This window comes from the organism of the source record quoted next, unplaced genomic scaffold (genome assembly GCF_019419815.1).
Source record: "Pyrus x bretschneideri cultivar Hongxiangsu unplaced genomic scaffold, Pyrus_bretschneideri_v1 Contig83, whole genome shotgun sequence".
NCBI classification, from domain to species: Eukaryota; Viridiplantae; Streptophyta; class Magnoliopsida; order Rosales; family Rosaceae; genus Pyrus; species Pyrus x bretschneideri.
The window spans coordinates 162,780-188,060 of NW_025999824.1; the positions used below are offsets into that span (position 1 = coordinate 162,780).

At 38.5% G+C, this 25,281-nt stretch overlaps 1 long non-coding RNA gene and 2 pseudogenes across 1 annotated transcript; all 3 read right to left on the reverse strand.

The window, feature by feature from the left end:
• Nucleotides 1–8,260: 8,260 nt before the first annotated feature.
• On the reverse strand, nt 8,261–16,985 carry LOC108866534 (annotated as a pseudogene).
• A 1,918-nt stretch (nt 16,986–18,903) lies between these two features.
• On the reverse strand, nt 18,904–21,764 carry LOC103938678. The gene is made up of 3 exons (XR_001952407.2): nt 21,707–21,764; nt 21,421–21,499; nt 18,904–19,489 (listed from the first exon to the last, which is right to left on the reverse strand). It is a non-coding gene; the product is annotated as an uncharacterized LOC103938678 (long non-coding RNA).
• An 865-nt stretch (nt 21,765–22,629) lies between these two features.
• LOC103938681 lies at nt 22,630–25,281 on the reverse strand (annotated as a pseudogene).

The following is a 25,281-nucleotide window of genomic DNA, read 5'->3' on the forward strand; positions in this document are numbered from 1 at the left end:
TAATCAGCCCAAAGAATACTTTTCCCTCACTGGAATAAAATGCGCTGACTTAGTAAGCCGATCAACTATCACCCAAATGCTGTCAAAACCATTATGTGTACGAGGATGTTTGTACACAAAATCCATTGTAATATTTTCCCATTTCCACTCTGGAACAGGAAGCGGCTGCAACAACCCAAACGGCTTCTTATTTTCAGCTTTAACTTGTTGTCAAATGGCACACCTACTCACATACTCAGCTATCTCTCTTTTCATACCCGGTTAATAATAAAATGGCCGAATGGTATAATACATTTTAGTAGCTCCTGGATGCATCGCATAAGCTGATATACGCGTTTCATCAAGAATCGCTTTCTTTAATTCCAAATTATTCGGCACAAACATTCTACTCTCCTGCATAAGCATGCCATCCGATTCACAAACTCTGAGGTCTTTCCTTTTCCCTTGATTCCTTGCTTGAATTATTTCTTGGGTCTCTTCATCAACCATTTGGGCTTCAAGTACACGATCAATTAAAATCGGCCTAACTTGAAAATTAGCAAGAAAAGCTACCTCCTGATCTTCTACCTCTAACCTCACTCCAGTTGATCTCAAGTCTACCAGAAGAGGAACACGACTAGCGTACAACGCATTAATACGGCCCTGACATTTCCTGCTAAGTGCATCAGCACACATCCCAGACCAATTAAGGAAGCATCACTGTAGACTTCAAAATTACCACTATCATCTGGGAGTGCTAAAACAGGTGCATGAATGGGACAATACTTCAATTGCTGAAAACTCCACTCACAATTATCATCCTACTCAAATTTAACATCATTCCTCATTAACCTCGTCAGTGGTAAAGCAATCACGGAAAAATCCTTTACAAACCGTCAGTAATAACCTGTTAAGCCAAGAAAACTCCTCACCTTAGTGACGGTTCGTCGTTGCTCCCACTTCTCCACTACTGCCACCTTTTGAGGATCCACCAAAATACCTTGAGCAGAAATGACGTGACCCAAAAATGCCACTTGATCTAGCCAAAATTGATACTTGCTAAACTTAGCATACAGTTGGTGTTCCCTCAACCTTTTCAACACCAAAGTAAGATGTCGAACATGCTCAGATTTAGACTTAGAGTATACCAGGATATCGTCAATGAAGACGATGACAAACCTATCCAAATACGACTGGAATACTTGGTTCATCAAATCCATAAAAGCTACTGGTGTATTTGTTAATCCAAATGGCATTACCAGAAACTCGTAATGACCATAATGAGTCCTGAAAGCTGTCTTAGGGATATCCTCACTACTGATCTTCAACTGCTAATAACTAGACCTCAAATCAATCTTGGAAAATACATAAGCACCTCGAAGCTGATTAAACAAATCATCTATATGCGGCAATGGATAACGGTTTTTAATTGTTACTCGATTTAATTGCCGGTAATCAATGCATAGCCTCAAAGTCCCGTCTTTTTTACTCACAAACAACACTGGAGCTCCCCATGGTGAAGTACTAGGCCGAATAAAACCTTTATCCACTAATTCCTACAACTGGACTTTCAATTCCCTCAACTCAGTAGGAGCCATTCGATAAGGAGTCAAGGATATAGGATTAGTACCCGGAAGCAAATCAATGGTGAACTCTACATCTCGGTCTGGCGGCAATCCAGGTAAATCATCAGGGAAAACATCAAGAAAATGCCTGAATACCCTTACATCCTCCACGCTACTAGGAGCAACATCATTCAACACCACATGAGCTAAGTATCCCTGGCAACCTTTTGATAACAACCTTTTTGCTCACACAGCAGAAATAACACCATGTTTCACCCCACTCTGCTCACCCACAAAAGTAACCACAAGTAATCTAGGACGGTGGAAGGTAATTATTTTCCCGTAACAATCAATATTAGCACGATTATGGTGCAACCAATCCGTGCCCAAAATCACATCAAAATCAACAATATCTTACGGGAAAAGGTCAGCTAGCATAACAGCATCCTCCACCATCACTGGACATCCTGGATACTCACAATCAACAATACATCTCTCTACTCTAGGCATAGCAAACTCTAAATCATACCCTAGATGTGTAGGGTGAGGTTGCGTTACTAGAGCAAATGTATGAGAAATAACAGAATGTGTAGCACCACAGTCAATCAATACTCTGGCAAAATAACCAAGGATATTTAACGTACCCATGATTAAGTCTGGATTCTTCTGAGCATCCTGCAGAGAAATATTATGGATACGCCCCTGGGTCTGCTGTCGTCCACCACGACCTCTACTAGTCTAACCACCATGACTCTGCACATTACGCCCTTGACTAGCTTGACCAGACTGCCATGAAGATCTCGCACTACTACAATAATCTCTTCCTACTGAGGTTGTCCTCCCTGGTACCACTGAGATCTACCTGCAGGAATAGGAAGATACGACATATAACCACATGAAAATTGAGGATAACCACTCTAAGAATAAGGATCTTGGGAATACGGATATTGTCCTGGAGCATAAGGAACGACATCACCCTAATAATAGTAGGCATCACCACGACCCGTCTGACCATAACTACCAGGCCAGGGACCTACTGGATCGGCGCAAGTGGTAGAAAGACTACTGGGGCCTCTGCTGACTCTAGGGACAATTTGTAGCTCGATGTCCCATCTGCCCACAAGTGAAAGAACCACTGTTGCCTCTTCTGCACTCTTCAAAATGTCGATTATTACACCTGCAGCAAACTAGAGCCCTTCCTCTACCAGTATCACCCTGTCTCTGGCCTCTAGGACCCTCAGCAAATCTACCACCTCTTCCTTGACCAGTAGCACTCAAACCACCGCTAGAATAACTGGAACTAGTCCTACCTCGCTTAAAACTCTAGGTCTTGCGAGGTCCTAGAAATGCCTGACCCTTGCCTTCGTCGTATTTCCTCTGATTGCCATCTTTTTCTTCTTCCTCACTCTCGCTGAGAATGTTCTCGGAATCCTGAATCCTCAATAGAATCTCATAGAACTCCTGATAAGATTCGCAAGGGGTAATGGTTGTCATAGAACGCCACTTTTTCTTGGTACCCAATCGAAACGGCGAAGCATCTCACCTGGATTGGTAGCAACCTCCGGATAATAACGAGATAAATCAGTGAACCTCCGACAATACTCGTTCGCCGTTAACTTCCCTTGCCTCAACTCGATGAATTCTTGCTTTTTACGATCAATGTACTCAGAAGGCACAAACATTTTCTGAAACAAATGCTTAAACACTTCCCAGTCAGCCCTTTCTTCTGGAGTTAAACGACGGACCTCCTGTTCCCACCAAGATGATGATTCCTTACCCAAGAACCATGATGTCGTCTCAACCCACTTTTCAACATGACGATTCCCCTGATGATGCAACACTCGAAAAGTCTTTTCAATATGGTATAACCACTGCTCAGCTCCCTCAAAACCCTCGTGGCCCTCAAACTTATCCAGCTTCAAATTGTACATGGTTTCCAGAGGAGTCCTCTGGGGAGGGCGGAGCGCTGACTGAATAGCGGTAGCGATAGCTTCCCCCAATTGAGCTACATCGAGGAAACTAGTCTCAGCAGAGCGACATGGTTCCTTACGAGGTGGCATAGTTCTGACAGAAGACACCAAAACAATTAGAACGATGCAGGACTGCCAAACCTATGCTCTGATAATAAACTGACGCACCTCAACCTAAAATCAAGGCGTGCTGGCGGTCATGTGAGGGTGACGTAACCATATGCACAGTGCGGAAGCAAAAAAAAATAATAGTACAAGTACGAATAAATAAAAACCAAACTACTAAACAATGTAGTTAACTTACAAGTGCAAGTGTAAGTGTGACAACAAAATTCAGAGGACAGAAAGCCTAATGCAGTCCAGAGGAACAAACACTATCTAAACACACCCAGAGGTGGTCCTACACTGGATAAAATCTGTCCAATATGCCATGGATTCCTTATAAGCCACCAAAAGAGCAACCCAAACTAGAACCTGGAGGGGCACAAAACAGAAAGTGTGAGTGGGAAAAAACAAAGCTTTTCAAAATCATTTCATTAACAAAAGTTCTAACCACTCGTCGCAAAACCTGTATAGTTTCCCAGAAAATAGAATATACACATATATTGAAAACATGCTCAGAAATATGCCATGTCGAATGCCTCTACATAAACTGTAAGTAACCTAGGTAATGTCAATCAATGCAAGTAACATGTCAGCCAGAGTCACCTAATATGACCTGTACGGCTGAATCTAGAGCTCAAATCTCCAAATCACTAACTATACATGCACACGAGTCGGAACCACCTAAAGTGGTCTGTACAACAGGACTGGGTGTAAATAAATATGCTCAAATGCTACGATCACGTGAAGACTAGGTGAATAATCGCGAGTCACCTACGAGTCGGAACCACCTATAGTGGTCTGTACGACAGAACTGTGCACCTAACTTGGATCCAAGATGAGCGTGTGGTGCGGGAGGTGAACATCACATGAAGGACTGTAGCCTACTCTGTACGGGAGCACTAACACCGGGGGTGTAGGTTATGAGCACTCTATGTATCTCATATAACCACTACGTCACAACTATAAACTATAACTTACCTAGCACTTACATGTGCGTCCGCAGACCAAACATACATATATGCAACCACTAATGCATAAATAAATAGGCAAACGTTATGCATGGCATTTAAAATGTCACATCCCGGCCTGGGCCCCCACCATATCCCGGGCTCGACTCCACTGTAGCACGATATTGTCTGTTTTGGGCCCTGACCATGCCCTCACGGTTTTGTTTTTGGGAACTCACACGAGAACTTCCCTGTGGGTCACCTATCCTGAGAATGCTCTCGTGTGCTACTCGCTTAACTTCGGAGTTCCCATGGAACCCGAAGCCAGTGAGCTCCCAAAAGGCCTCGTGCTAGGGAGAGATGGGAATATACATATAAGGATCACTCCCCTGGGTGATGTGGGATGTCACATAAAACATATAAACATTCCATATCATTTTCTGGGAAAAACCACAATATATAGGTATATATGAAAAATCAAAAGCCCACTCACTGGTATGTGGAAGGGTCGTAACCCCTTTGCCTCGAGTGACTGCGCTTGTCCTTGGGATAGGTCTCACCTATATGCGAAACAACTATAGAAACCTCAATTTAAAGCACATAACCAAAACTAAGTAATAACTTCTCATACGATGCTCAAATGGGGTGTGTGAATACACCAACATGATCCACTTAACCTCACGAACATCACCATATTTTTAAAATAATTTTTTGACCTCCCACACGCCGGCCGAGGCACGACCAGACGCGCTGGCCACGCACGAGCACGTGCCTGGCACACGTGTGGCAACCCTAACGGCGTTAGGGAATATTTCGCTAAAACTAATAGATTCCGTTAAAGTTAACCTGATGCCGTTAAGAATATTCTATCCAAACTGATAGAATATTCCGTTTTCTTCTCTGGCACACCTCCTGTGCCATCGCCGTCGTCGGAAAACTGGAAAATTTTCAAACCTTCGTTTCTCACTCGTTTTTCAACCAAATTTCATGAAATTTGAACCAAAATGAAGTTTACAATAAGTAGAACAAAGCCTTACCACTTTCGAGCCCTGAAATTCACGGGATCTCGCCATAGAAACTTCGTAAAATCTGGCCAAACCTGCAACTCACGATCCTGACGTCCAAATCCTTCAAACGAACCACCCCGAGCTTCCTAAGGACCTCACTAAGCTTCCTACAAGCTTCAAATTCCTGAAACACAACATTTCATGTGTGCATGAATAGTGACCAAAACGGAGATTCCTGGTTCAACATGAAATCGATGGATTTCCTACCTAAAGTTGGTATGGTTGAACTCATAAGGTCCTCACGAACACAAAGGTATAGTTTTCCACCTCGATCTGCAACGTTTTCACGGGTTTTGGGTCTCCTCCGTACAAAGAAGAAGAAGAGAAAAAGGGAGAGAAAGAGAGAGAGTTCGTAACAGAGAGGGATACGGGAAGGAGATGAGGATGAGAGTGTGTGTGTGGTCCAGATACAGCCAACAAACCCACAAAACAATCACCCCAAATGAAACATTACCACTAGGGGCAAAATCATCATTTCACACCTACGGTACGAATGATTTGGGACGGGCTGTCACACTATCCATCACCGATTTAACTACAAAAAAGAAAAAAAAAAAAAAAAAGTGAAACGCCCTCAGTCTACGCATAGACATAAAGAAGCATCTCCAAAGTCTCATGTAGTCAAGGCACCTTCATCAAAGACGAATCCCCATGTAAACACATTATGTCATTTTTTTCTTATAACTACACTTGTGATTTAGTTCTCCAAGTTCAAAGATATATAGGCAATCTAATATGGAGTCAATAATATAAAGTCAATCACACCCTTCCCATCAAACATCCATTCTTTAATAATAAGAATTTGGTTTGATTATCGCACAACTTATATTTGTTTGTTCCCTTTTTCTTTTTTCTTTTTTCTTTTTGCAGTATAGGAAATCCTTATTATCCCAAATATCACATAGCTTTGAAACATTGCAAAAATGAAAAGTCTAAAATTTCAAAATAATAATGTTAAAGGAATCCCTTGTGATAGCCTTCCAGTTAGCAACTTAGGAGACCCGAGCCATAATAAGCGTAGTTACTTTAGGCAGGCTACGAACATTGGAACATGTCCCCTTTGTCTAGAAGCCTCCAATGCACCATCCGGCTTTTGAAAAGTTTATGCAACCTAAAGCTTGTGGGGGTATACACTTAAACTCGGACTCTGGCCATTCAAGGGAATAATAAATAAAAAAGGCGAACCAAAAATTAGTCGAATAGTGGCTCTGAACTTTGACCCGAAGTTCAATTACTTCTTTCTAAGACCAGTGTATTTAATCAAGTACGTTCTACAATAATTTTTTGCCTAAAGCAAATTCAAAAGATGCATCCAACTTGGAAATCTTCAAGATGAAATTGTATTCCAATGGAGATCTGATTTGCGAAAGCAACTCGAAGTAAATGTAATTCAATCAGAAACACTCAGGCCCGATACATACATAATCTGACAAAGAAATTTCTAAGGTGTTTAGGAGATCAAATCCTTAACAAATATTTCGTTGAAGGTTCACTAGCAACAAAAATATAATTGTGTAAACTTACAAACTACCAATAGAATTTTGGAGACCAATCCACATAAACTCTGTGTTTTTGTGGAATAGTATAAATAAAGAACAAGGCCAAGAGTGAACAGACAATTCTCATACACTGGGAATCTCTTTCCTGACCCTCTTTCTCACCCACTTACAAACTCAATTTTACAACAACAATTTTATTTTGTGCCTTTTTTGTATTTTTATTCTTTTTTTATAAAAACGATAGTGTTGCGTTTGTTCAGCAAAAGATCAAAAGAAGTCTTAACCAAAGTACATAGGCCAGTTGCATAGGGTCCTCAACAGGGAGGTCAATGCTAAAACTAGGAGGTTGAGTAAACCACTCACATTGGCTGCCAACTTTTAAACCAAACCTGGCAAATCTATGTGCAACTGTGTCTTCTACTAACTACCTAATTGATGATGACATGTTAGTGGAGACATCACAAAAACCGTCACAATCTGAAGAGTCTCCTTTCAATAAGAAATCTCTAAAACCCCTCGAGTCTGCCTAAACTGAACAAGCCCTTGCTGCCAAAGCTTTTGCCTGCAAGGGAGAAAAAACAGCTAGAAGCTCATGCATGACACAGCAACAAAGTTACCCCGGCCCTGTCATCCTTAACGACACACCCAAACCTCCTTGTAAAGAATCCTTACATATGCTATAATTCATTTGACCTCTTTCTCCCACTGCAAATTAAGATGTGTGTTCCTAATGTTTCGACTTTTCAATGTTCATTTCTGGAAATGTAAAATTTCTAAGTACTGATATATGAATAACCCAAACTTGAATTGCAAGACATCATAGAATTTTGAACTTCATCCAAAAAAATATATAGAAGATCAAAATAAGATTTATGCACAAGCTTTGTTTATACACAAGTACAAAAAATTTGGTCGCATGTACATATGAAACGATAGGAAAAAAAAAGACCGGCTGGCTAATCTAAACATCACGAAGTTTAAAGATCAAATGTCGGTCTGCTAGAAGGACCGGGCATAGCTCGACCATCGCGAAGTTCTTAGAGCTGGCAACATGAGGTCCTTACATGTAAAAAGCTGAACGTACGACTATGCAACTCAGTCATGGAAGCATACTACTATGCAACTCAGTCATGGAAGCATACTACTCTGCAACTCAGTCATGGAAGCAGTGGTGTACATGTTTGAGAACCCAAACCACTCCGTCGATACCGAGCCTGTTACGAGTAAATAGAGAAGAAAGATCTCCAGAGATTCTCCTCACATTCCATTCATATAGCTCAACCAGTAACCAATGGCGAAAACTAAAAAATCCATGGTTTCCCGGTAGAACCCATATAGTTCACCCAAGTTCGTGCGAAACAGGAACCGTATGTAAGCAATGTAAAACCTTTTAGAAACAAGGTAGAAGAAAATGTTGCAAGTATCTTAGAGCATCATCAACACTCACATATCTCCTATCTGCAACACTCAACATCCCAACACTCACTTTGTTCACCCTCCTCCCATCACAAAGCCCCAACTTCAAATCCGCCACAATTCCTCTACCAACAACGCTTGAGCAACACCCTCCCGGCGAAGGAAGCTCCTTCGAAAACCACCCCTCCATCTCTTTCCCTTCACAATCCATCATCCCAAAAACACTCGTTCACCCTTCCAACACCACATTCCACGTCACTCTCACTGCCACTGAATCCTAATCCTCCCACGCTCTAAATCCATTATTTTCACTAACATCATATCGAACTTAAAGATCTCGTTGGGATCAATAACCAATTCGCTTTCAAATTTTTCTAGAAAAAGAACAATGCTTAATGAATTGGGGTTGAAGACGTTGACTATAAAGATGAGGCTGTCAAGAGAAAGGCGGGGCTTCCAGGGAGTTTGAAGGCAGCGTTTGGCGGCAGCTTGACCCATGACGTAGAGGCGGTGATAGGGGACAGTAAGGTTAGTGAGTTTTGTTGAAGGTATATAGTTATTACCACATCATCAGTTGATTACCACATCATTTGACACATCATCACAGATTACCACATCAGCTATTGGAGTTAGTTAGTCTGTTATCAGGTAGTTACAATGATAGCGTAGCTGATAAGGCATATTTGCAGGCTATATAAACATGTACTAGATGTGTGTGAGCATTGTATTGAATCTGTTGAGAAATAACAAAAGCTTTCATTCTTCTTATTCTTTCTCTCGCTCTAGTCTCTCTATTTCTTTAGGCTTTGTTATTGTATGTTATGCATACATACATTCATCTCTATGTATCTAGATGAATATTATCATGGTATCTTCGCATTCGATCTTGATATATTCACTTCCGCTGTGTTGATGCAAGATTTCTGGTGATTGAAAAGCTTCTGGAGTTCTGGGTGGTTCGATTTCAAGATTATTAGGTGTTATCTTTCTTTCTGCACTAAGTGTTTGTGTAGTTGTCACAATGAAGAATTTTCTAAGCAAGATTGAAATTTTAAAGGCCGATAGCCATTTCTTGATGATTGAAGTGTCACTGTCAAAAGCATGAAGGCCGATAGCCATTGTTTTTTGTTGTTAATTGTATGATTGATGAAGTATATGTGTGTCATATAAACAAGGCCAAAGCCAGAAGTGTGTGCTCTTAAAATTGGAGTAATTCTTGAAGAATTGTTAAGTAGTGGGTGTTTTCTTTATAAGTTGTGATTCTTGAAAACTGTTTTCACAGTGTGTTCTTAAATTGCTTCATATTGCTTGTGATTATAATATTGTAAAGTCATGGCATTTAGTTATGTGAAAATTGAGAATCTTTTGGGCATGATCACTGTGAAGTTAAAGGAAGATAACTTTGTGAAATGGGATTATCAGTTTCAATCTATGCTTAAAGGTTATGATCTCTTTAATTTCTTTAATGGCGAATCTCAGTGCCCTCCAAAGTTTGCCATCAATGCTAATACTGGTGTAACTAAAGAGATCACCACTGCCTATAAAGAGTGGGTCAAAACAGATGTATCCTTGTTAAGTTTGCTTATTGCTACTCTTTCAGATGATGCCATGGATTACGGAGTTGGGTGTAAAACTTGTCATGAAGCTTGGAATTGTTTGTAAGAATGATATGCTTCTGTTTTGGTGGTCAGGGTTATTCAACTCAAGACTAAGTTCCATACTGCACAAAAAGGTGCTGATTCTGTTGATAAGTACTTACTTCGCTTAAAAGCCATTAAGGATCAATTAGTTGCTGCCAGGGAAAGAATAACTGAGAATGATTTGGTTATTGTTGCTCTATCTGGGTTACCTCCAGAATTTGAGATGATCAAGACAGTCATCTTAGCCAGAGAAACTCTGATTTCCTTGAAAGATTTTCGAGCTCAACTTCTTGGAGCAAAAGGCACTATTGAATCCAGAATTACAACTCTATTCAATTCTATGGCAGTTATGTATGTGCAAGGGAGTTCTAATTCACAAAGGTCTCAGGGTGTCGATCAAGGTTATGAACAAGGGGAGAGTTCGAATGCACAGAGATATCAAGGGGATAATCATTATAATGGTGGCAATACTAACAGAAGGAATAATTTCAATAATAACAAAAAGAATAACTCCCGGTCATACTTTGCATCTTTAAGCAGTGGGAAAAGTGTTCAAAATGGAGGTTCTCAAAGCTTTTTTTCTGGAAATGGGAGCAAACAAGGAAATACTTGGAGTGGAAATACCAATCACAAGAATGATATATCTCCTGAATGTCAAATCTGTTCTCGAAGAGGACATACAGCCCCAAATTGCTACTTTAGAGCTAATAACAGTCAATCATATGGTGGGTTCTTAGTTTGTCAAATCTGTAGGAAAATGGGACATAGAGCTTTGGAGTGTTTTCACATAAATAATTTCTCCTATCAAGGAAGTGTACCCCCATCATCTCTTGCTGGCATGGCTGCTTAAGGATCAAATTTCATAAGTGAAGATTCAAATATCCATGGATTTCCAGCTGTTGATACATGGGTAGTTAACACAAGTGCAACTCACCACATGACATCAAATATAGACATTTTGCATCAACTTACTCCTTATAATGGTGATGCTAAGATCACTATTGGTAATGGAGAAGGTTTGGTTGTCCAGAGTATTGGTTCTTCTGTTCTTGCAACACAACATAAGCCATTAATTCTACATCATGTGCTACATGTGCCATATATTACTATGAATTTTGTTTGTTAAGAAACTGTGCAGAGACAATAATTGCTGGTTTATATGTGATGATTTGATATTTTTTATACAGGACAAGGAAACTCGAAGGATTGTGTACCATGGAAAGAGTGATGATGGAGAGCTATTCAAGATACCAGTAACAGTGTTTTTTAGATCCAGAGTTTCGAGTATTGGAAGATGTGCAGCTTTTGTTGGAAAAAGAGAAAAAGATTGCAATTTGGCATAAAAGGTTGGGTCATCCATCTGAAAAGGTGCTTAGTGTCATGTTGAATAATGTTGAAGTATCAACTAGTATAAATCTATGTCCTTCTATATGCACTGCTTGTATTCAAGGCAAAATCACTAAGTGGCCGTTTCATGTAAGTCAAGCTAGGTCCAATGTTGTGTTTGAAAGGATACACTCAGATATATGGGGTCTTGCACCATAGTAGTATAGAAGGTTATAGATATTACATAAGCTTTGTAGATGATTGCTCTCATTTTGTATGGATTTTTCTGATGGTTAATAAATCAGATGCTTTTACAATCTTTACCAAGTTCCATGCTTTTATTGAGAATCATTTCAGTGCTTCAATTAAATTTCTTCAAACAGATGGTGGAAGGGAATATATTGAAGGAAATATTTGTGAAAACTAGTTTATTTGAGCAACATCTATGCATGCAATTAACAATTAAAAGGCGGAATCATGCTTGTATGCACTCAAAAACAAAACTTTACCCATGAAATTCAAAGCCTAGTAGTTATGGTGAACCAAGACTCAACTCAAAACAAAATGAGTTGAGAAATCTTTATCCCTTTGAAGCACCTCTTTGCTTAGCAAAGGTTAATCACCAAAGTGAGGGCCTTCTTTCCTTTGTTACCTTGCTCCTTGGCTCCATGGATTTGGATGGAGGAATTATGCTTCTTGTCTCCATATCTTCTTGGATACGGATGAAAGAATTGGGTTCTCCAAAAGTCCCCAAAGTTGGAAACCTCTAAGTTTCGACACCAAGGATGGTTAAGGAAGAAGATGAGTGACCATGGAAGAATTAGATGCTAGTAAATTCCCCAATGGTGGCCGGCCTCCTAGAGAGAAAAATGAAAGCTTTTGCTCTCTCCAATTTCCTCAAAAAAAAAAAAAAAAAAAAAAAAACTCTAATGAAGAAAAGGTTATAAAGTCACATTTATACCTACCTTCATTAGAGTGGCAAACTTGTAATAAGTCCAAAACCCACTCCCACTCTAAGTATGGCTGGCCTCCCTATTTTTAGTGGGTTAATTGCCCATTTTGTTTTAGTTGTCACACAACTTAAACCTTATGTGTATTGTGGACCAAAACCCTTTTGTGTCCCGAAACCCAAAACTAACTTAAGGCCTAAAACGAACCTTTCGTTCTAGATTAATTAACTTCTAACTAATCCTTGCCATATAAAATTAAACTATTTAATTGTCCTTACTCATCTTCATTATATCCTTTAATCATTTCCTTACATAGTGTTTAATCCATTAGGTTCCTTTTAGCAAGGCAGTGGGTGATTAGAATTCTTCAAATCGATTTTGAATTGAAACTTATTTTCAATTCTCCCTTTAGTGATTACTCACCTTTAGGGCTTCCATAAACTATGAGTGACACCTAGCAGTATGTCATGGCTACCCAAGCTAATTAGAAGAGAGGGAGAACCTATTCAGTTTACTATTACAATGCAATACGGTCTTTTTCTAATACAATACTTTTGACCACATTGTTTGGATTGGTAGTTTATTCATGTCTACAATCCAATGTGATTCACTTACTTATATGATTACCTTGAACGTGATTTGGAACGACTTCCTAAATCTCATTAATACTCTGGCCAGAGATTCTTAATCATATCATAGAGTATTCTCCTTCAAATTGTTTGAAGGTTAGAGATCCCTTATTGCGCATTCACTTGCCTCCATGGCTAAGTTGCTTAACCCCAACCATGTCGTGGACATCCTCTGACAGAGTGACTTTGACATAGTCAAAGATCAATGACCTAACCACAAGACAAATATGATGCCTCAAATCAAAGGACTACTTTGCATTATCCCAATGATATTTCTCATGTGACATGAGTATGAGAACTCCTTGTTGATCGCTTTCAGTGGACTCATTCTCTATTAAGCACCTACATGCTTGTCTTGGTGTCAGTCACACCAATGACTCGAGACCAGTTACTCTCCCTAAGAAAAGATATAGCACGTACTGATCTTAATGGACTGTCAATGCCTAATTGGCAATCCTATGATCAGGAACGTTTAGGATATGTAGACGAAAAGGAATGGTCTCATGAATTTAACTTCTTTAGATCATATTCTCCCAATTACAAATTCATTGGACTTATCGTTTAAACATATAACATTTATATGAGGCGGCTTTAAACAATAATCTTAGCGCTTTATATTAAACTAGATTAGTTTAATATGTGAAATGTCCGTAAAGTATCATCATACGATTGGCTTTTGGGCACATTTCCAACATATATGAGCAATGTGTTAGACAGTTTTTGGAGATAAAAGGAATTGTACATCAAGTTTCTTGTCCTCATACACCTCAGCAAAATGGTCTTGCTGAAAGAAAACATAGACATTTGGTTGAGACAGCTATTAATCTGTTATCAGATGCTCAAATATCTTTAATAGTCTGGTATCATGCTTGTTCACATGCTGCTTTTTTAGTTAATAGAATGCCTTCCAGGAATCTAAATATGTAGTCTCCTTATCAAGTTGTATTCAGTAGTATTCCTGAGATTCAACATCTTAAAGTCTTTGGCACTGCAGTGTATCCATTACTAAGACCATTCAACAAACATAAGCTAGAACCAATATCTACTCAATGTGTATTCCTTGGTCTTACCCATGGTTATAAAGGAGTCATCTGTTATGATATTAAGACCAAAAAGTTCATCTTATCAAGGCATGTCATTCATGATGAAGATGTTTATCCCTTCAGACAAGCTCAACCACATAAGGTCTCTTCGATTCGAGTGTTTGTAGGTCGTCTCAGGCACTTATTGTCATTCAGGTACAGGTTCCAAGAGAAAGAGACATGTTTGTTTCACAATTACATACTGATTCACAAGTAATTAGTTCTGTGCATATATCAGAACATGATATTGGTTCAAATCCGTATACTCCTGGAAATGGTGACGGTGAAAATTCAATTGATAACTTGAATGTGTTCAATCCTAACAGGTCACATAGACTTCAAAACAATGATAGTGGTGCAAGTTCGACTGCTGGTACTTCGTTACATGGGTCTCCAAGTTCAATACATCATCACTCTCCTACAAATCATCACTCTGGTACACAATCATTGTTGCATGTCCACTCAAATCATTAACTAGAGGTAATTCTTCCAAATTTATCTCCGTCTGATTTAAATTCAAATATTGTCCCATCTACACATTCAATGATAACTAGATTGAAAAGTGGAACAATTGAGAGAAGAAATTATGCTGCTTTAATATCACATTGTCTGAAACTTCAGTCCCTTCAAATCACTGAGGAAAAGCCATTCACTGGTGGCTACTCCTTTATTTCTGAAATCACGGATGTCTCAGAACCTAAAACATTTAGGAAAGCTGCTACTATTCCACACTGGCAAAAGGCAATGCAAGAGGAATATGATTCTCTTAGAGCATAAGGGACCTGGATCTTGGTTCCATCTCCTCGAGCAATAGTAGGAAGCAAGTGGGTATACAAAGTGAAGAAAAATCCAGATGGCAGTGTGTCCAGATACAAGGCAAGACTTGTAGCTCAAGGTTTCTCTCAAGAACATAGGGTTGATTACTTGCATACATTTAGTCCGGTTGTAAGGCATACTACGACCATGATTATTTTAGCCTTAGCTGCTATAAATCATTGGAATCTTAGACAACTACACATCAAGAATGCTTACTTACATGGAGATTTACAAGAAGAAGTGTATATGAAGCAACCACAGGGGTTTATTGATCCATCCTATCCTTTTCATGTTTGCAAATTGATTAAGTCATTATATGGCTTAAAACAGGCCTCAAGGTCTTGGAACTCAAAGTTTACAAACTATTTGGCAGTTCTGGGATTTCATACTTCTGCTTCTCGTACAAGTCTGTTTGTGAAGAAGGATGAATCTAATATCATCATTTTATTACTGTATGTTGATGACATAATCTTAACTGGATCCAATGCTTTGAAGATACAACAAATGATTCACGAGCTTTCTGAGGTGTTTGACTTAAAAGACGTGGGGCAGCTTACATACTTTCTGGGATTACAAGTTCAATATAAAGAGGATGGAGGAATCTTTGTTAGTCAATCAAAGTATATTAAAGATTTGGTCCATAAAGTAGGAATGGATTCATGCAAACCAGCAAATACCCCTTGTAAACCTCATAATCAACTGTTGCATTTAGAAGGACAATTGTTGACAAATCTAAGTACTTATCGAAGCATTGTGGGATCTTTACAATATATGACTTTTACTAGGCCAAATATCGCCTATGTTGGAACACAGTATGCCAGTTCATGTCTTCACTAACAGATGTTTATTTTGGAGTTGTCAAACGAATTATTAGTTATCTTCAAGGAACCATAAATGCTGGTATTACATTCTCTGCAAACACGGTTTCACAGCTCACTGCCTTTTCTGATTCTGATTGGGCTGCAGATTTGAATACTCGAAGATCAATAACTGGTTATGTGGTGTACTTAGGGAATAATCCAATTTCATACTAGTCAAAGAAACAAAATTCAGTGTCGAGGAGTTCTACTAAAGCTAAATATAAAGCCTTAGCGCATACTGCAACAGATATAGTTTGGATATGAAATGTATTGAAGGATTTAGGAGTGTTCTTGGATGCTCCACCTACCATTCACTGTGACAATATATCTGCAATTGCATTAAGTGCTAATCTGGTGTTTCACTCAAGAATAAAACACCTTAATACAAATTATCATTTTGTGAGGGAGCAATGCAACAAGGCGATTTAAAGGTTGTGTACATCCCAACTGAAGAACAAACTTCGGATATTCTCACCAAAGGTCTTCGCAGTCCATTATTTGTTAAACATTGTTACAATCTCAAACTGGAAAATCCCAGTTGAGATTGCGGGGGGATGTTGAAGGTATATGGCTATTGCCACATCATCAGTTGACTGTCACATCATTTGACACATCATCACAGATTACCACATCAGCTATTGGAGTTAGTTAGTATGTTATCAGGTAGTTACAGTGATAGCGTAGCTGATAAGGCATATCTGCAGGCTATATAAATATTTACTCTGTGTGTGTGAGCATTGTATTGAATCTGTTGAGAAATAACAAAAGCTTTCATTTTTCTTCGTCTTTCTCTCGCTCTCGTCTCTCTATTTCTTTAGGCTTTGTTATTGTATGTTTTGCATACATACATTCATCTCTACATATCTGGATGAATGTTATCAAGTTTGAGGGTAGAAAGAGAAGAGAAATGGGACGCGCAAATGGGCTGCCAATTGTGGTCGCAAGACAGAGAAATGAACCATGACTTGCAGACACAGGAGGATATGGCTAGGGATTTAGGGTCAAGGTGGTGAGAAACTAGGTCAAGGACTTCCCATGGAGCCATGGTGATGACTAAGGACGATGAAAATTAAAATGGCTCAGAAGTCCTAGGTTTTCTGTAAATTGCCAAAGTTTGTTTGAAACCCAATGGGGGGGAGGTCCAAGAAATGAGTGGTTTAATAGTTGTCGGTGGTTATGAGTGGAGGGCAGTGGTGTTTTGGGGAGAGGCACGTGGAGTGCGACGGTGTTTTACATGGATAGAGTTGCCACGAAAGATTCCAGCTGGTGTGTATGAGGAATCCGCGTGCCGGTCATGAATGTAGTGTGCCATTCCCCTTTAATCTCTTTACTCCATGCACAGTACCTTTTTTGCTAGAACTCCATGCATAGTACTAAAGCGAGTAGTAGTTATTAAGTCGCATTCAATTATTTCGTTAAATTTACATGTGGCAACAATGAGATATGAAAATGAAAAATTAAATTAAATATGAAAAGTTCATCAATGAAATAATAAATATTGGAAAATTTCTTTAAAAAAAAAGGATAAAAATTCAAATAGAGTTTAAAGGAGGTAGTAAAGCTTCCAATCCTTTTCGTAGACGATGAAGGTAGTTGAAGCTACATCATGGTAATTCATACCATTTCAGCAACCTTTATGACCTTTTTTGGATGTTGGCAGCTTGAGTTACAGGGTGGGAGTTTGTGGTTGTAGATTGGGTTTAGAGGTGATGGCCTAAAGGGCGGTTACTTGGTGGAAGCTATACTTTCATGACCTTCTATTGATGTTGGAGACAAAGTAAAACCTAGTTAATCTAATAGAAATTTAATTAGGGCTCAACGGATGTGACATTATCAATAGATTGGATACTTGTTTGGAATGTTTAAAAAGGTTGAGACAAATTTAGAATGACACAATTGATATCTTGTACTTCTATTTATCAATTACCATTTCAACGATGAACTTCTTCCATAATGATATCTATCTACCTAGTACCGTCATAATATCAGCCAATTTCATTCTTTTAATTAATCGCGGAAGAATTTGCAAATTATAACCGGCGGGCGGATTTTCCATCTCCAAGGAAAACCACTAAAATCCCCTATGAGGAAAATTTCCCAATTCTCCCTTTTAGGCTTCAACTCTCACATAAAATTCTTGTTCCGGCAATTCAAATATAGGAGACGGCTTTTTACTAATAAATCAATATTCAAAATTGTAGGATACCGTTGGTATGGAATTGGGTTAGTAAGTTATAAGGGAGTAACAACTTATAGGAACATTGTTGCTTGAAATTAATACATAAGGTGATAGAAGCAGCTTATGCTTTTCAATGTTTTTGACTTCAACGCAACCATTAGACTTTTGATACAAGCAGTACTATGGAAGGAGAAAACCGAATTTAAAACCTCAAATGCATAAGTAAATGTTCTTCACCCTTTAAGCTACAAACTCCTTACTACTATAAAACTTTTTAATGAATAGCTCTGAAACTTACGTCAATGGACAGCTATGAATCAATTAACAAGAAGGGCTTCCTGATAAGGATTTTTGGGTGTTAAAAACAGCGTTTATTTTTGTACCTGAGCTCCTATACTTCATACTATCCCCTCATACAATACAAGGAAGATAGCTACAACAAAAGGAAAAGAGTTTACCGACAATGGGATTATGGGTGTTCATTATTGACATGTTAAGCTGGGGCACTTAGCCGTTGACCCTCCTGAACTTGCATAATTAGGCAATTTCTCCTCTAAACTTTAACTTTAGCTGAGTACCCCCTAAAATTTTATAATTAGCCAATTTCCCTCCTAGCTTTAGATTTTAAAATTTTCCCTCCAATTTTCCATTCTTTTTGCCCCAATACAACTGTCGTGTGTTGTCCGTGTGATCAAACTAAATGAAAATTTTTAAAATGTAGAGTCAGGAGGAGATTTGGCTATCTATAAAAGTTCAGGGGTAATCGGCTAAAATTAAAATTCAAGGGGAAATTGGCTAACTATAAAAGTTAATGAGGGTAAATGGCTAAAATTAAAGTTTGGAGAAAGTTGACAGCTCTGTACAAGTTAAGGGGACAAAATGACAAATATGCCATAATATTAACCCCCGTGTGTGCGGGTTCATCTACTCTTGTTTGTGAAGCATGTGGATATATCAATTACACAATAGGCGGTAAAGCCAAACATAGATGCCCTTACACAACAAAAATACGTAACCAAGTGTTATGACCTGAATCAACAATAAAACGAATGATTCTACAACTGCTTTCTCGATAAACAAAATCGTCTCCTAACAGAAGACCCGCAATGTAGCCTTCGACAACTTCTTTAAGCAGATAGTGGCCAAGATCGTCTCAAACCTCGAATGGTAGCCTCGGAAAGGAAAACTGCACTCTCCATTTGAAGCTTTTTCCTTGAGCTTCAAGTTACTCCGGTCGCCAACTGCCTCCGGTATCAAAACCCAGAATGGAGCCCGACCAATAACTAACGTTCTCCAAAAGTAATTTCAGTGCCATCCTGTGTCCACAATCCAAGGTTGCTTCCCCCTTTGAGACCTGACGAAAACCAACCTAAACCAACTACTACAATATCGATGCTATTCACATCCCTCTCTTCCTGTTTTTCCCACCTCTAAAGCACAGTCAACGTCAATTGGAAGTCTGCAAAAAGTGTTGGGCAAGAGATTTCACATTGTTTCATGAAACATCGAAAGAGAAAATGGAATGAATTACTATAGATTAGGATGACTAAACATAGTAGTAACAAGGGTATTTCAATTAATGATGATCAATTAGAGAGAACCCCCCACAACTCTTTTCTCCACCTAAACCCCTCACTTATTTCTGCCGTCACAGAACAGAAATATAGAGAGGCGTGCAAGAGGAGAAGGGGATGTGTAGAAATCACTTCCCACTCAAGTAAATTGGCAGGTTTCTAAGGATGTTACCGTCCATTTAACCTTCCCATGATGTGTTTAAACTGTGAAGTGCCTTCCAAGACAATCCTATAAAAGTATCAAATATTAAAATAGCTTACTTTGGAAGTTTAGTGTGCAAAGCAAGTTGCCAAAGCACAGATACAAAAATCCTTTCAAGACACATTTTCCACGGAAAATCACAAGAATGATACTTGTGTTCTAAGTTAAACCATTTCAAAGCAGACAAACAGGAAAGAGGTAGCGCAAATGCTCTAAAATATGCTACAATGCCAATGCTAATCCAAGACAGTCAGATAGACAACTCAAACCATCATTTCTTCATTATGTTTGAGTATTTGGCTTCATTTATAGTCCTAGACACAAAGTACGGCTGTGTCATGAAAATTAACCGAGTCATGGATAAATCAACGGCTGTGATTCACCATGACTCCCCAACCTGTTACTCCTGTTATATAGATGAAATTACCAAAATGTATATAAATAATGAAAAAACATTAAACAGCGAATTTTTTGCCATATTTCTTTAGGGAAAAGTTCATTAAAGAAGAATTGAGTTAAAAATATATACTCAATGAATTTGTCTCTTTTATGCTGACAACTAAAGACCTCAAAAACAATACGAATGCAAACAGGCGAAAACTGAAACGTTTTAAGCGAACAACGATGCATGTATATAAAACAGCACAACTAAAAACCCCAAATGACATTATCAACAAGTGAATTAAGAGGTCAATACTTTCAAATCCTAAGAAAGCGCAAAGAATGTTTCCAGCAACAATGACATGTTTAGGCAAATACTGATGCATTCATTTGAGTAACAAAAATAAAAACCTAAGAAGCCATAGTCATTTGTCAACTAGAGTGACTAAAGAGTTCACCATGTTCAAATCCTCTTAAAATCTATCATTTGATTATTCTGATTCTCCTTCATTGCTGAGACAAGAAAGCAATATAATAGGAACATACATGCTTCAATCACAAATTGCAGGAAAATAATGGCAACTAGAATAAATTTCTTCAAACGGGCAAGTGTAGTCAACAGAGAGTCAGCGTTAGCACTTCTGGAGGGATCCAAAACAATGTCAGGCCATTTCGTGGTCTACTAACTAGGACAGCCTATAGATGACAATGGTAGAAGAGTTTGGAATTGACAAAACTGCACAGATTATTTGTGTGCAGCTTAGTTTGTCAGAAATCAATAAAAAACCAACCTAATTGGAATCATTTCATTCTCATGGATGAACAGAAATCTACAAACCTTCTAAGAACAAAGAAAGAATTTGCTGCCAAAAGTCTCATCCACATTCATGTTTATATGTTATATCATGATTATGATTCTTTTGATGTCTTTTCTGTTAGTCTTTACCTTTGGATTACTTCACAATTAATGTCTATTTTCCGCAGCTTCTATAAATATGAAACTGCATTATAATTTAATCAGACCAGTTGAGTTTAATTCATATTTTTTATCTTCTTTTGTCTACTCTTCTTCATATCACACCCCTTTGTTATATAACTTGATGTTGTATTTTTGTCTGGTTAATGGTTATACATCAGTATGTTTGTGGAGTCCACTTCCTCTTAAAATACAAAGGCAGAGGAAAACTTATGACAGATTAACGGTCAACATTACATGTACAAGAAGAGGTTTACCCATTGATGACTACAGGGTAAAGCTGGAATCTTCAAAGTATCTAGAGCACCAGTCTATTCTTCGGAAATATGATTAAAGCTGCAAGTCATCAGATCCAAAGAATCTGGTCAACCATTTAAATGAGGAATCCCAATCAATATTGGTGATAATATCTATATATATATATATATAATTAACTTCGGAATCAAGACTATGATATCCTTAAGAATTTGAATACAAAATCATACTGTACTCAGTTAGCTACGCTATAAATGCATGATGTATCCAACTAGGATAAAGAATTACCTGCAGCACACTATTGTTTCCTCCAAGTCTAATCAGCATTTTCTATCTTCCCCATATGTAAACGGCATATTTAGTGAAGCCCAAATTGTTGAAATAAATTGTTTTGACTGAAGCTTCTCACTAACTTTTATGGTTTGCCCTGCCTGCAGATAACAAACATGTGATCCAGTAGCACTTAGGTTTCATTAAACCTTCCCCTCCACAACTAGTCCACGCTCATGCATCAAAATTACATATAAAAGACAAGATTACAGGGACTATTCTCATTGAAAAACTTAAAGTAGAATCTAAATAGATTATTGAACTGATAACTTGTTCCTCCCATATCAACTGGAATTATAAGTTCATATTGTTTGTTCAAGTAAACAACGACGTCTACTGAAGTTTTGAAACACCTCTGTTGCTGCTTAAGAACATAAGAATCGGAACATTTGAGCCAGGAAACAAGCATGTCCGTAAACACATCAACTAATGTGCACAAATATTCGTATCAGCAACCTAAACTAAGTAACATGAAGCTCCCCAAATACATTTAGGATAAATTCAGTAAAACAAATCAATGAAGCTCCAGAAATATTCGTATCAGCAACCTAAACTAAGAAACATGAAGTAATTGTTTATGAAGAAGGCAAGTTTACATGTCCTTCGATTATTGCAAAGTGTCAACCCGTACCCAATAGGTTATTGAATACGTCATCTGGTATTTAAGTGTGACCAATCATTACATTTTCAACAAGATCTGGCCCAGAATTCAATTTATAACACTTATAAGAAGTCTAAAAAATTATCCTATACTAACTTTAGTCAAAATACAAAGAATGCATATGACAGTTATACGCATGCAAATTTAAAGAAGAAATGGCCCAGAAATAAAACAGATGTAAAGAAATAACTTGCCTTTAAGATTCTTTCGGCATATGTCCTTTCCCTGGTTCAGATATAGTTGCTAGTATTCATTTAAAAAAGAAAAGTTATAGGCCAATAACTTTAAATATGTACTCAGCTAAAATTTCAAAAGTACAAAACTAGTACGATACAACTACAAGGATAAACCAAATTGAAGAAATAGAAAGAAATCCAATCAGTATACCATGTGGTGGTCCTTGAAAACATCATTCCTTCAGTATCCTAACATTTTGTAAGTGCGCCAGTATAAAGCCCCATAGTTTCCTGGGCAATAATATGTGGGGCAATACCCCTCTCCTTCATTTCACCAAATAATTGAATTGCTCTATCAATATTCCCAAATCTGCCATACCCAATCATGAGCACAGTGTAAGTCACAGCATCGGGAATAACATTTGTTCTCCTCATTTCCTCAAACAAGAAGCTGGCAAAATCCATGCGCAAGGATTTGCAAAACCCATCTATTAAACAGGTGTAAGTTATTGCATTGGGCAAATGGTTATTCCTCAACATTTCATTGAACAACACCCAAGCCTTGTTCATGTGTCCAATTTTATAAAACCCAGCAATTAGAGACGTGTAACAAATGACATCCACAACCAAACCCTTTTCACTCATTTCCATGAACAAGTCATAAGCTTCACACATTTTGCCTCCCTGGCAGAATGTGTTAATAAGGATCGTATATGTTACTGTATTGGGCATGACACCAACTCTCAGCATTCCTTTATACACAAGCGAGGCCTTCTTTGTACTTAACAGCCTTGCAAAACCATTCATAAGAGTATTATAATTTGCAACTTCTGGATGTATATTCCTCTTGAGCATTTGAGGGAAAAATTCCCACGCTTTTTCCGGTTGTCTTTGCACAAACTCTTGATGACTGCATTATAAGTATATGAGTTAAGGTTTATGCCTTGATCATGCATCTCATACATAAATTTCAAGGCTTCCTCCAAGCGTCCTTCCCTACAGTACCCTTCAACAATGAGGGTACAAGTGATGGCATCAGGGCGCACCCCAGCTGCTTCAAGATCACGGAAAATATCCAGTGAGTCATCCACCAACCCAATCTTACAAAGGCCGTATATCAGTGAGCAATAGCTAACTAAAGACGGTTCAATTTTATAATGCTCCATTTCTTCAAATAAAGTGAGAGCAATCTCAATATCTCCTTCCTTGCAAAATCCACCTATTAAAATGGTGTAGCAATAAACATCTGGTATTGTCCCATACGTCTTCATTTCTTCCAAAATCTTCCAAGCTTCATACGTTTCGCCTTTTTGGCAAAATCCAAGAAGTACGGCGTTATAACAGTAACTATTACGAGGTTGATTTCTGCATCTCAAGTTTCGAATAAAGTCCAAAACAAACTCAAGTTTCGAATATCACAACAGTTGGGTGTTTCCCACGCTTCTCCATTTCCTGAAGAATGTCGGTCGCTTCACCAATATCGACACCCTTCCCTTCATGTCCTTGGCAGTAAAAGTTCATCATAATTGTGTAAGTGTAAACATTAGGTGAAGGACCATACTTTTTTAAACATTCAAATAAAATCCTAACAGATTCCAATTTGTTTGCTTCTGCCAAACACTTGAGCAAAAAATTACAAGATCAAATGTGTGGTTCAAGCTGCATGTTTTTGTTCTGCACAAAAACATCCACAGCATTCTCAAGCATCGAGTAGGCAGCAAAAGCCGTAATGAGTGCATCAAATACAAGAGTTCTCGCCCCATTGTGAGGTGAATCAAATACATATGGGAACAACCCAAATGCATCATACTTAGCATCTCGATAATAGCAAACAATATCATTGAGAAAAGACTGCGCTTCCATTTTCATCCCAGCCAATGCAAAGACATAAACAATAACACTAAACGCACTTAAAGAATGAGAAAAGCCATACTGCTTCACAGACCTGGAAAACCTCAGGTCCCATGCAACCTCCCAGTCCAAAGATTTAAACACTCTGGCAACGTCTGGATAAAGATTCCGGTTTCTCCAAATGCCAGACCTTTCCCTCACAGTTTTAATCTCCTGAATCACATAGGCTTCAACCAGCAATGGGTTTTCCTCAAACACATGGGCATCCCTCGTCAACAGCGCAGACGCAGTGGCGTAATAGGCTCTGAAATTCCCCTTCTCCACAAAAAACGTAGAGTTTCTGAGAGAACCCGAATCAACCAAACATGATTTGAACATGGGCAGATACCCATTACAACCCTGTCAACGTTCTTCAAGTAAAAGATAACACAGTGCCTTATCCCAACTCTCCGGGTTGGAAAAACACATGCCTGTGCCAACACTAAAGTCAGAGGACTTAATTTGTAGCCTAAAGTTTCAATATTTCCCAAAAAAAAAAAAAATGTTTTCGGTAAAATCAGAGAACTGAATTTGCACCCTAAAGTTTCTATCGTTCCCCAAAACAGCAAGTTTTCAGCATCATTTTTATCAACTAATATCTAGCAGATAGAAGAATCACGAAGGAAAAACAGAGCAAAAAATGGAAGAAAAATTGAAGAATTAAGTGAGATTACATACCTCAGAGAGAGAGAGAAATAAGATGAATCCTCCGACAGAGAAAGCCGGCAGAGAAGTCGCGAGCAGCGGCTGCCGGTGACGGAGGAGAGGAAACGAGAGAGGGAAGTTAAATGTGTTTTGGGTTAATA